This window comes from Anser anser, assembly GCF_964211835.1.
Source record: "Anser anser genome assembly, chromosome: 3".
Taxonomy (NCBI): domain Eukaryota; kingdom Metazoa; phylum Chordata; class Aves; order Anseriformes; family Anatidae; genus Anser; species Anser anser.
The window spans coordinates 77,342,108-77,355,824 of record NC_139722.1 but is presented as its reverse complement, the minus strand read 5'-3'; the positions used below and the strand labels follow the sequence as shown (position 1 = coordinate 77,355,824).

The 13,717-nt window shown below is 37.9% G+C and overlaps 1 long non-coding RNA gene across 2 annotated transcripts; it reads right to left on the bottom strand.

Annotated features, from left to right (window-relative positions):
- Positions 1–2,513: 2,513 nt before the first annotated feature.
- Positions 2,514–7,369, bottom strand: LOC310897094. Of its 2 annotated transcripts, XR_014582070.1 has the most exons (4): positions 7,219–7,369; positions 7,006–7,141; positions 2,872–2,994; positions 2,514–2,752 (listed from the first exon to the last, which is right to left on the bottom strand). It is a non-coding gene; the product is annotated as an uncharacterized lncRNA (long non-coding RNA). The 2 variants fall into 2 exon arrangements; XR_014582069.1 differs by having other exon boundaries at positions 7,006–7,369.
- Between the last annotated feature and the right edge of the window lie 6,348 nt (positions 7,370–13,717).

The window sequence follows — 13,717 nt, the reverse complement described above, 5'->3', positions numbered from 1 at the left end:
TTCAAGGACATTTTTCTCCAAAAGGACATTTTTCTCCAAAACCTAATGCAATACTTTCTTGGTTATTATCAGCTCTCAGGAGGCAGCGATTGCTATTCTTAACAATTGAATGTGGAAAACCAGGTTTTAAGATTATTTTAAAATTACCTCTTTGACAAGATCTTCCTCCCAGATTTCCCTGTTCGTGTTTTTCTTTACTGGATGGATGTTTCAGAAAGTGCTTAGGACTTAAATGCTACCTTTGGAACATAAATGTGTTTACAAAGTTTAAACAGCTCTTTTTTTTTTTTTTTTTTGGAGTGGGTGGAGCTGTTTAAACAGCTTTTTGTGTAATGAAGCTTCTTTGTGTTGGAAGTGGCATCCAAGGTGCACAGAGAATGGGCACACTTCATGACAACTTTTACCTGTAAAAGCTAATATCAATGCCTAGGAGAAGATGTCTTTTGCAAGTTTAGACCCAGGATTAGAGGAGGAGTTTAGCTCCACTGTGAATAGGATTTCATTGGACTGCAAATGTATCACAATCCATTTGTTATCCCCTTTGCCTCTCTCCTCTTTCATAAATCTTCCCTTAATGGTGGAAAAGATCAGGTTGGTTATTTAGGGTCTGAACAACAATCTAACAAACTCTCTGTGGTTTCATCAGACTTTGGATCAGTTCTTAAGTCCAAATTCATGTGCCAGGCTTTAAAGTTTTCCTCAAAACTTTTGCCCAATCCAGTTCGAAAGAGCTAAGGCATCACTATAATAATACATAAAAGAAAGATACACACACCGCTTAACCTAAATTGAACCAAAATCCCTTCAGTCTCCATCACTGATGCAGCATGTGTTGGAGTAAAGAATAAGATTGTGTCTGGAAGTGGTGGAAAACATGCATTTCTTAAAGGAATCAGGATTGCGTCAGTTAAAATTCAGTGAAGAAAATCTCTGCTTGCCTTTAGGAATTTCTATGTGATGCTGGAGCAAGAAGCTAAAAACAGCAGCTGCCATCCTGGCTGGGATTCGTAGAGCAATCTCCTGAGATCAGTGCTCTGACAGGTCACATCCTCTGTCTGGCACCACCATTCTCTATTTTCATTAAGACTTTCTTTTCCATTTTTTCTTTGTTCTTGCTTGAGCCAAAAGAAACAAGAGGGCAGTAAAGCACAATTTTAGCTGAATATGAGTTTTATCATTTTACCACTGCATTACACCACTTACCAAGTATTTAGGTTCTGTTCTGCTAGGAAAAAAACACATGTCAGGATTTAGAGGAAGGCTGTGCTAAGCTTTAGCACACAGACTATAAAGTGTACATGTGAATTATTATTACTTAAGTTTAAGCAAATCCATATGACATGGTGACTTCATATAGTCTTCACCAGTTCTCAGTGGAAAACATCATTTCATCTCAATTCTTTGCCTCTTTATCCAAACTAGACTTTTTAACAGATCAGAAATAACCTTTAAGGTGAAAATTTCTGTGAAATCTTCATCTTCACGTAGGAGAGAAGTCAAGACTTGAGACCAACTACTACAATCAGAAAGCTAAACAGAGTCTTAGTGCTATGTCACAAAGGGACTTATTTAATGTAACTCCACTGAGATCCATTTTTAATTCCTCTATCTTTTATTGAGAGTGATCAGCCTGATGGCACCCAGACCTAAACCTTCACTTCCTCATCCTTCTTCTCATGTCCAGCCTGGGAGGCAGCCACTCTGCAGAGCCAGCTGCTTTTCTGCCCACACTGAAGTTCTTAGACTGCAACTGCACATGAGAATATGAAGGTGTTTACACTGAAATATTCAGTTATAAGACTGATGTGGGCAATCTATTCCACAGCAACCATTATAATTGGAATGATGATGCATGGAGAAAGATGTTATAGAAAAGTCTATGTAACTACTACTTGCTGCTGAAATGGAGTCCTCCTACTGTCTTTTCCTGTCAGTGAGTTCCCACTAATTTTTTTGACAAGGAAAAGGAATTTTTTGGATCTTTTAGGTATGAGCTGGTTCCAGAAGCCAAATTATCATGAAGCTATCATCCCTGGGGAAAAAAAAAAAAAAAAAAAAAAAAAAGTATATGCCCTTCTGTCAATTATGTCCCAGAAACTGGGTCACTGTGGGATTGAACAAATTGCTGCCCTAAAGAAGGGTGTGGTGGGAAACCGAAGGGGTAAAGATGAGACTTGCTCATTTGATGGAAGCTTGATGTTAAGTCAGCTAAGTTATCCATGAAACTCTCCTTCCTCAGGGATATTCAACCCACGTCCAAGCCAGTCTCTGCAGGCTGTCTGATGTAAAGAATCAGGCAATGCCAAAGCATGCTTCATCTCATCCTGAAGTACCAGTCTAAAGTAGAACATGTGATCTGTGCCAAAACAGTGCTTTTTCCTGCCTGCTGAATGCAAGGTATGCAGAAGATGACTTGGCTTAGATGTACCCGTCTGCCCTGACACCATCCAAAGCCCACCTATAACATTTCAGATTACAATGAAGACCGCAAAGTAGCTCAGGAGAGAGAAGGATTTTAATAAAATTATCTTAACACCACTGAAGATCATAGGTACTTTTGCAGTTAGTCTTGTACTTGGCCCAAATACTTGATGTTGTGGAGAGAGGGCCACAAGAGGACCGAGGACAGCTGTCTGCTGGAGCAGCCTTATCCAGCTCTGGCGATTCTTCTGCCAATACAGGGGCAAGATCGTCACTGAAGACTAGGCTATATCATGCTGTAGCACCCATGCCAGCTCCTTTGCTTGTCAGACTAACATGAATGGAAGGATGGGAAGAAAAAAAACACCAAGAGGCAACTGAGCCCATGCTCAGTTCATTCACCTCAAGTAAACTTCACAGGACAGAAGAGTACTAAGAAGTGTAACTTACTGACAGTTTCTTCCAGTCACAGGGCAAAAAAAGGCTGGAGTCCCAGACTCATTCCACATTCAGCAAACTAGTTCTTATAACTGCAGTGACAGTGACAGAAATCCTATGACTTCTCATCTCCTCCTGTTAGGAGAAAAGGAAATTACTGCTTTAGAGCAGGAAGGGAAATGAGTTGCTCCTGAATTGGTCTGATGGTTACATGGTTGTGACTGTGTCTAAAGGATCAGATGGAAACTTCATAAGTAAAAAGACTACAATGTTCCATAAATCATTAGAGTGTTGGGAGGGATTAATAGCATACAAAGTTCATCATTTGAAAGAAAACATCTAATTTTATAGCCTTCCAACACTTGGCCAGACTAGCTGGAGAAACAGGGCAGATGGAGAGAAATAGAAGGCTGTTATACAGGCAATACATGACAGTATTTTATGGAACAAATAGCAATACAAACCCAGAAAATCTGATACCATTCTGTGAGACAATTGCTGTGTGAGAGACCACAGAATGAGACCATTACTGTGAACACCATGCCTTATGAATCATCCTTGCCAATAATAACATGGCATCAAGCACAAGTACCCACTCTTGCCATAAAAAAAAAATAAATAAAAACAGCACAAACAATCAGCAAAGTAATGATAATAATTTGAAACCATAACTTACAGATGAGAAAGTATTTGCCACCCCTCAGCTCATCTGTAGCTATGAAAGATTGCTCCCAATGCTATGATCACTAGTTTGCACAAGCTAAAATTAGCCAGAAAAATTTGCTTTACCTTACAAATATTTTTGAGAAAGAAGACTTGCAATTCCCATGCTTCATCAAGACAAGCCCTTTTAAATACAGTGTCTGACTACAGCCCAAATGTTGGCACACTTAGCTACAGGGTGTTCTCCTGCTGTCTCTTATTTTGACCAGAAATTTCAATATGGAGCAAAGAAAATAAGGCAAGGAAGCAAGGAGGGAATAATTTTTTACCTGTACACCCAGCTCCTGAAATTAGCAATTTAGACACATCCTGAGGCAGAGTTTGAATGTAAACTAGCAGGTTTAATATTCCCTAGTGAGCCTAACCTTCCCAAATTTTTATAATCCCTCTTTTAATATTTTTGGCTTCAACCACATTCTGTGGCCAGGAGTACATCAGTTAGTTAAGTGCCATGTGAAAAGTACTCCTTTTGTTTCTTTTAAACTTGGTTCCTGATCTTTTCACTTAGGACAAGCATTCCTCATTTCATTTCTCTACACCTTTCACAATCATTCTCCACCAGTCATGTCTTTTCTATACCAAACAGTCTTTGCACGCGTAAAACCCACAGAATGCATTCATACCTCTCACTGTCCTTGGCATTTGTCTGCAATATTTAAAATTCCACCTGACATTTTTTCCCTGTGTTACTACAAATGTATGAATTACTTAAGACACGATAACTTTGTTTACTGGCGGGATGGTATTTTCTATACTGTTCTGATTTTCTTTCTTAATAATTTATGTTTGCCTTTTAGACCATCACTGAATGTGGAGTTGATGTTTTCAGAGGACTATCCACAGTGAGACCTCCATCCATCGTAATGATAGTAGCACCCACATTTAGAATTATTTTTCCCATAGTTCTGCTCCAATGCAGTGTGAATCCTAAAAACAGACTTTCCAGATCCTAAACCCAATTTTTAAAGGAGTCTCAAAAATTACTAGTAAATCACATGATCCAATATTTGAGTTAATTTGTAATGGAAGTCTGCTTTCCTAATGGAGTAAGAAAGAAAAGAATGACACAGATTTCTGTAAGTCTCCTTAGGGACAGTGGCTGATTCTGAAGGCGTGGGTGATTGCTGCTACAGGCCATACAAGAAGCTTACACAAGTCATTAACAGGACCCAGATATTCTGGGTGTAAGCTGTAGCTGCACTTCAGGGGCTTAGTCCTTATTAGTCCTTGCACTAACAAGGAGATAGTTTGGAATCAACATTTCTTTACCACCCTGCCAGGGGGAAAAAATTAAATAAATAAATGAATAAATAAATATATCTCATCAGTTTGGATTCTCTACTTTAAGGTTGTCTGAAAAACTGTCTTTCCTGAAAATACTACATTCCTGTAATGTTTCTGTCCCAAGTTAGACTAAGAAAAGCAATAATATATACCAGGTGCATTGTCTTACTATCTAAGATAAAATAAGTAAAAGGATTATGGTTGAAAAACATCAATGTCCTGGACAGGCTTATTTGCCTCAAATGAAATATAGCATCTGGAAAAAAATGAATAAGCAAGGGTAATGAATATGCATGCCTTTTGCAAAGGAAAATATGTTTTATTTAAGGAAAGGGTCATGTGTGTTTAAAAAGAGCATCTAAGGTTACCTATTCTGGAATTACAGAGAATGTTGCTCTACGGAAAAGCAGTGATCCCACTTAGATGTTGTCAGGGCAGCACAGTTGGCTCCCACTGATCCAAGAGCAAGCGAATCTCAGTTATGCTTATATTTTCAGTGTATCCCAAACCAGAAAATATCCATTAGCCATGAAACTCAAATAGAAGCTCAGAAAAGGATATTCTTCTTAAAATCAAATGAATGTTAATCCAGTGTATTTGATCTGATTCTCTGATCAGTAAAAGTTTCATTTTTATCGCAAGTGAGCTTCAGGGTTGTATTACATGCCTTGGAGTTTTGAAACACGCTCTTCTCTCTTTGTCAAGGTTCAGAGAAGACTTCTGTTCTGTGGGCAAAATGCAGTAAGGAAAAATCTGTTCCCATTTTGGCTGCTAAAGAAGCAGAACAAAAGCCTAGCTTTATTCTGAAATGTGAACTGTCTGAGTTGTTCAGGCAGGCTGCTGTGCAGGTTTTGTAGATATTCTATAATTAATTTATCAGATCCTTAATGCCAAGCAGCAATTTGGGTGTGCCTCCACAGACGCTGAGAATACATTGGCTGAATCCAATGTATAACTAACAAATTCAGAGTTAGAAAAAGAACTACTTTTTATGAATAGATATTTCATTATGTCAGCATACTCATTTTTTTAACATCTCTCTCATTTTAGACATGCTCTGATTCATATAATAATTAGAGTCTGAGAGTGGTAAAGGATAGACATGGTAAAACTGAACAGCTCAAACCTGTAACTGTCAGAACAGCTCAAATCTAGATCGACTTCCACATTGACAACTATGGGCATGTGTTCTCTAAAAAATATCTTTCCTCTTGAAAATGAAGGCTAATAGTTGTTCTGGCCAAGGAGAAAGGATATGTGTTATATCAGTGCAATGGCAGTTCTGCAACTCCATATGCAACGTGATATCCATAACAACAAAATTATGGGGAGATTGTTGCTCACGCTGTGCCCTGCATGGTGCTTCCTGGATCACACCCTTTCCTCTGTCTGTCTCATCTCCCCTTTTCTAGCTATGCCTCCCTGTAGTTCACCATGACAGCTCATCCGCTTTGGCAGGGGAAGGACACCACTGCCCTGGCATCTTCTTCATGTTTGGGAGCCCATTTCCCAGATGAGCAGAGCTTCAACCTCCTCTTGGAGCCAGTGGGAGCTACAGGTGTCATGAGGCTGGGTACTGTGAGGGAGGTCTCCCATAGCCCTCAGTGGTGGAGAGACAAAGGGGTCCCTGCACATCCAGTATCACCCTTCACAAAGGGAGAGAGGGCAGATTCTCAATATAATTTAATTAACCAAGAAGAGACTAGCTACTAACAGAAAGAGTGACAAAGAGCACTGTTCATAGCCACCTTCCTCCAAGCTCCACTGAAACCATGTCCAAAAGTTGGCAGGGTACATTCTTAGTTTCAGAATCACAAATGATTCAAATGATCTGAATTCTTCAGCTTAAACTGTGTGGTTCAATTATATTTGGATTGTTTTGTCTACAATAGATTTTGTTAACATAGTGTTCATTTAATAGAGCTTCTGATTAGTATTCTTTTAAAATAAACAGTTCTGCTTAGGATTTACAACAATATGCCAAATGCCTAAAGCTGCTACTTCAGTCTCTAAAATCTCAGCTGTAACACACACACACACACACACACACACACACACAAATGTAATGGAATATTAGAACATTTGGAACTATTAAAGTTATTGGAGATACCAGTAAATAAAATCAAATGGGGTACTTACTTTTCACAAATTTTAAAAGTGTTCACAGGGTGTTTTCTTGGTTTGCCAGTAATAGAAGCTTCCTCAGGACAAACAGGACTTCACATGTCTTGACACTTTCATTCGCCACAGGTTTCTCAGACACCGTTACATTCATCTAAGATAGACACTGGTTAAAAATAACGTGCAAATATTACCAACTATCCATTGCTCGTGAGGGAGTCTGAAACCCACAAATTTCATTAACAGTGATCCTTCATTTCAGCAGCACAAGTAAAATGACATTGGAAGATATCAGCTTTAATCCTGAGGAGTTCTGCAGAGCTTGAATTTATATTCATGGTCCCTAAAGAGCAAGCAATTTCAGGAAGGCTGCAGAACTGTTTTCTCAACAATTAAGTGATCTTCAGGGATCATCATCTGACTTTAGTGATCACACAGGTGGATTTTACTTCGTAAGCAGATACTAGAAAAGTATCTTCTGCTTCTTCACTCTGTTCCCCTCTTTAGAACATAAAATAACAACAGAAGTCCTAGGTCCTAATATCCTGAGTCAAATGATGGAGATTTTGAAGTGTTTCTAAAACCAAGTACAAGCAAAGCAAGAGTTTGAAATAGTGGCACTGTAGCAGTTTTTAGGGACTTAATGAACTGTACTTTGTCTGCAACTTGTGTTTAATAAACTCTTGGCTGACTTTCCTTCCATTTTTTGTAATTTCAGGTAATTCTTCACAATCACTTCTTGTAAAAGAAGACCTCAGTGTGGGAATCTCTCTAAATTCCTTCCCCTTGAGTAATAACAATAGCCTAGTTACTTTTTCATAAATGGCCTTATCTCCTGTGGATCTTGTTTTTATGTCTCAGTCACTTACCAGTCCTAACTCTCTGGCAGGCTCTGTGTCTTCTGTTTAAGTATCTTTATTCATTTTTGTTTAACAATTTGTTCCTCAAAATCTGTTTTTATCCTACCTTGGGACAGTTTTATATTTAAATTGTGAAAGTTTTTTGGTTCTATTTTTGTTTTTCTATTTTATTCATTTGGATACAAGTTGAAATATTGAAGGATTATTATTTTATTTTTTTTTGCTTTAACATTTAGTTCTTCATTTAACATTTAGTTTCTTTTACTCTGAAGTTTAACTTTGCCAGAATTTCTTGATTGTAGTACAGTATGTTTTTTTCATAAAGAATAGACATTTACCTTGAGACTCCAAACTCCATTCTTTTGATTGCTTCTTTGAATTTTCTTTTAGCAATCTTTCACATATTCATCCTGATGCCCTTTTAGAAGTTGATATTATTGCATTTATTTATTTATTTATTTATCTATTTTTCTTTATTTCTGTGTGGAGAATAATTCATTTCCCTAAGGACTTTCACATGTTATGATTGCTAATACAGAGATGCTCTTTATAGTAATGTGTTGTTAGAGGGTCTGTCATCATCTGGTTGGCAATTCAAGCGTTGATCTGGTTGTCAGACCTGCTTCCAGAATTTCTCCTGTCTCTGTGCATTCTTTGACTATTTGGCTCTGAAAATAGTTAGGTACTGTAGCTCAAAATTTACTGTTGTGTTATGCCTTGTCACAACATTCAACCATTATATGTTTGGGATCACTGAAGTTTTCTGTTCCTGCTGCTTCGCTTTCACTGTTGCTGCAAAGGGACCCACCGCTGCCCAGAGCCAAGCCAAAGTGATACTGTTTGTGCCTCTGTGAGAACAAATTTAAGGAAGGGAAAAAAACTGCTTCACAACAGCAGCTGGGAGAGCAAGGAGTGAGAAACAGTCCTGCAGACACAAAAGTCAGTGAAGAAGAAGGGCAGGAGGTGCTCCAGGCGCTGCAGCTGAAGTTCCCCTGCGGCCTGTGGAGAGGCCCCTGGTGGAGCAGGCTGACCCCCTGCAGCCCATGGGTCCCACATGGAGCAGATCTCCACGCTGCAGCCTGTGAAAGAGCCCCCGGTGGAGCAGGTGGATGTGGCCTGGAGGAGGCTGTGGCCCATGGAGGGCCCCCGCAGGAGCAGACCCAGGGCCGGAGCTGCAGCCCGTGGAGAGGAGCCCACACAGGAGCAGGGGGTCTGGGGGGAGCTGCCGCCCGTGGGGGACCCGTGCTGGAGCAGTTTGCTCCTGGGGGAAGGATGGACCCCGTGGTACGGAGCCGTGTGGGAGCAGTTCTTGAAGAGTTGCTGCCTTTGGGAAGCCCACGTAGGATCAGTTCTAGGCATCTAGTATGGCATCCTGTGGGAAGGACCCCACGTGGAGCGGGGCAGAGAGTTACCGTGAAGGAGCTGCAGAGATGAAGTGCTATAGACTGATCACAATCACCATTCCCCATTCCCTTGTGCTGCTCGGGGGGAGGAGGTACAAGGGGGGTGGATGGGGGGAAGGTGTTTTTAGTTTGTTCACTTTGTTTCTCACTTCTATAGCCTGTTAGTAACAGGCAATAATTCTTACTGTCTCCCTATGCTGAGTCTGTTTTGCCCGTCACGATAATTGTTGAGTGATCTCCATGTCCTTATCTCAACCCTTGAGCCCTCTTCATTGTATTTCCCCCCCCCCCCCCCCCCTTTCCCTTTGAGGAGGGGGAGTGAAAGAGCTCTTGTGGTAGAGCTCAGCTGCCCACCCGAGTAAAACCACCACATCTACCCACCAAATGTCTGAGGCATCTGTTCTGTGATTTAATAGTAATCATTCTAGTCTACCGATCTTGTTGTACAGACTTGTAGCGTTTACTTGAAAATAGCTATGTATTAGGCATCTCCTGTGATTTGATGATAGAATTTGTATCTGGGTTTTACTGATAACGTCCTGGTTCTCACATCTGGTATATACTACCTAATTCAAGCAAAAGAAATTGCTCCAATCATTCACTAGATCCTTCTATGTTCTTAAATAAAGCAAATGTATACTTGTTCACAGAAACTAGCTCTTTTTCTCTACAGGGATAAACTACCATTCATGCATGCTGTCATTGAAAGAGACTTAAGAATTCAGACAAGAAATGTGTGGAAAAAGTGATATGTAATAAATGACAGATCATGTGGATTCAGGAATGTGTGCCAAAGTCTATAGCTACTGTTAAGGCTTCTTTAATGACACATCTGTAGAATATAAAGCAAAAAATGTACATGGAAAAGGCACTTCTAGTCCTCCCTGTCTGAGACAGTGGTGGGGAGTGTTTATTGCTATTCATGGAAAATCATTACTAATTGACAAGCCAAAAAACATACCAGTTTCTTCCAGAAAAAAGTCATTTTTAAGCTGCCGATGTCTCTCTTCCGTGACTTTGCTTATGAAATGTGATGTGGATGATCCTTCATCCACAGTGAGAAAATAACAACCAGTTTGAATAATTGCACAGGTGCTGCAGCAAAAGGGAGTTAAAAAAACGGAGCTAAAACACCTCTGTGTGAGGGGATCTAGCTTCTATATTTTATATATATTATTGTCTCTGTGTTGAACTGTTTGCAGATATATAATAATTTTTTTAATCTAAATGCTCTCTCTCCTAACAAACTAAGTCACATTAACCTTAATATATTTGGTTAGAACTTCACATCTGTTTTTTTAATACTTAGTGAAACTGATCTTTCCTTGTGTTTTGACATATCTTGGAGCAACCTCTACCGGCTATTTAAAATAAATTTAAATGGATCTCAACTGAAACTACTAATTCACTGTTGTACAATATATAGTTTATCTGTACTGTAACAATGAACCTGCAGTGCCTGGATGTTCAGAAAGTGAATTAAAAGCCAACAAAAGTCAGCGTTTATTAAGCTGTTTGCAAGTTTTCACAAAGGGTAGACTGGAGATTTATTTCAGTTTTACTTTAAACAGTCTTCACCAATTCCATTCCAGGCTTTCACACACTGCCCAGTTCAAAGCCCAAGGATATCAATTAAAATAATTCAGTATATTTGAGAGAACTTTGGACCTAGCCTCAAGTTTAGAGCAGACCAAGAGGAAAATATTTTATTTTAAAGATTTATTATTATTATTATTATTATTATTATTGCTGTTTTATCAAAGATGTAGTACCAATCAAAGGATAAATACTTATAGAAGATATACTTTTTCAGACAACTCTATTTTAAGTCTGTGAAGTTAAAGAGATATATGGTAAAAAGCTGTCCTAATAGTATGTCTGCATAACAAAAAAATATATTTTATAATTCATTATACATTCACTCATGCATGGTAAAGAATACGTTATTCAACAAAACTGACCTACTGAAATGAGAGTATATTTAGAGTAAGGTGATATACAAAAGGATATATAATGTACCCCATAAATTTTGGCAAATTAGGAGAAGGTCTATTTTTCCTTTCTACTCCTTCCTCCATCTCCACATTTAAATTATTCTTGAATCAGTTTAAGCCAGCTGGAAAGGTTTTAGTACTGCTGTAGAAAAGTAAGTCTGGGCATTTAAACTAAGATTTAAACCACTTGAGATGTCATAATAACAGTGTAGTCACCTACCTCCAGAACAAGGTCTTAAATAATTCAATGTATATATATTGAAATTAAAGCAATGGAATTATTTTAAAATCAGAACTCAACATTTTCATATATCAGTAAAAATTTCTTTGTCTGTTTTTGTTGAGGCTGGGAGGTTAGCATTATCAGATACTGCTCAATCTCCTATGCAGTCAAGCATAGTAGATGATGAAAACCCAAATGAAGCCTTTTCTGTTGAGTATTCAAGCCTTGTTTTCAAAAACTGGAAGCTTTTCAGAAAGAATACTTTATTTCACCATGTGAGAACTAGCCTATGATTAAGCACAACTGATTGCTCAGTTTATTACTAACTGGGTAGGTATATTAGTGTGAAGACCTGGATATATAGTTCCTACCATAAGACTAAAGTGACATTAAATGAAAAATAATTGAGAACAAAAATAAAGCTTCTGTACCTTCTCGAAGTTTTAAAAATTGCTCTGCCTCTGAAAACTAACTATTTTGAAGGGGAATTCAAAACACTGGCCATTTTCACTAGTTAAAATGTCATTCTGTTATCTAAGTCCTTTTCCATCATTTACCAATAAATAATTTTATGTCATGTAAGTTTTGTTTATGGGTAAATATAGATTAGATTTTATATGGTTGAACAGTTTCAAATGTAATCACAGTAACTACCAAGGTTTATAACATAGTGTTCCTAAACAGAAGCCTTGGTCTCAGCTTCTCCATCCAGAAAGCTTGAATGCAATGTGCAGACTTGAATGTAAATGCTGGATCTGTGGAAAGAAAGACCTCACAATTCTCTTCAGAGCTTTAAACCTACATCTGAGACTAGCTGGTGTATCTTTTCACAGCAGAGCATAAAACCTATAACATGAATATTTGAAGTGTCATAATCTAAGTTGCATAACATTCAACATTTTCAACATGCATTTTGTACTCAATCTGTGCTTCTTAGTACATCCAATAGAGCATCGTCATCAAATTTATTTTGTTAGACAGTCTCACTGTTGAAGTAATTTATAAGGATTAGAAACAACAGAGAGCCAATGATCTCAGAAGAAGAGATATTGATTGCTTTTCCACATGGTTTATGAAATACTTGACTGATGGATCATTCCAAAGTTCTTTAATTAAACTCAAATATCAGCATAAAATATGAATAATCTGCAAATTCATTGCTATAACAGAGATGTAAAAAAAAAAAATTAAAATAAAAAGAATGAAAACCAACACAGAATGATAGTCTGGTGAATGTCTAGATTTAGATTTTTCCACTTTTAGTGACCTCTTTAAAATGTAAATAAATAGAATAAAATAAAACAATATGTTTCTCAAAGATGTAAAGTTTATTCTCCCTTGATACAGTACTTTTGGCTGGTAAATATCTCAGTCTGTATCTCTATGCACTGTAAGAAAAACAGGCTTTGTGTGAAACATTATTCACTGAGGATTCATTCAACAGCTCACAGGAAATAAGGCATGCAATAACGGGCATAAAGGAACATGACATCATCTTAAGGATCATCTTAAGTGTCAGTGTTGGCCCTGACTGAAAAAGAAATCAGACGTGTAGAATCTGAGAGAAGATAAACATCAGCTACCAACATGAGAACTATCCTTAAAGGTACCACTTTTGATTTCAGAATAATGTAGTCTTACATCTAGCTTTGTGAAAGGACTAGATGCAGCTGTGTTGTCCAAAAACACTAGAGGAAAAAATGTCTTGTAGAAAAACACATTTTTCCCCTGTCTACTTTTCTTTCAGGGAAATAACACTATTTGCTAACTGGTTAAATGATAAATAAATATATATGAAATAAATTATTTTAAAAATTTAAAGAAAAGGAAAAAAAAAAATGAAAATTTGAGATATTCCCCCTCCCAAAAATTTTCTAGTGGAAGTTGTCATATTCTTTCTTCCCTTCATGTCAAATATAAAACATTTGGCTAAATGTTAAAACTATTTTTCTGAAAAATTAGATATTGTGGCTTGTGATGCATTTACAAACTCTACTTGCTGCACATGAGTATGATTTCTAGATCCAGGTGCGGTAAAGTGATGGAAAAAATACCACTATATATCTTTGAGCAACCTGGTCTAGTGGGAGGTGCCCATGGCAGATGGGTTGGAATTTCATGGTCTTTAAGGTCCCTTCCAACCCAAACCATTCTATGATTCTATGATCTAGAAGAAATTAACACAGTTTATCAATGAAATATGGGGTAAAAAGAAAGGAAAGCCTATTCACTCCTCAAAGAGAGAAAATA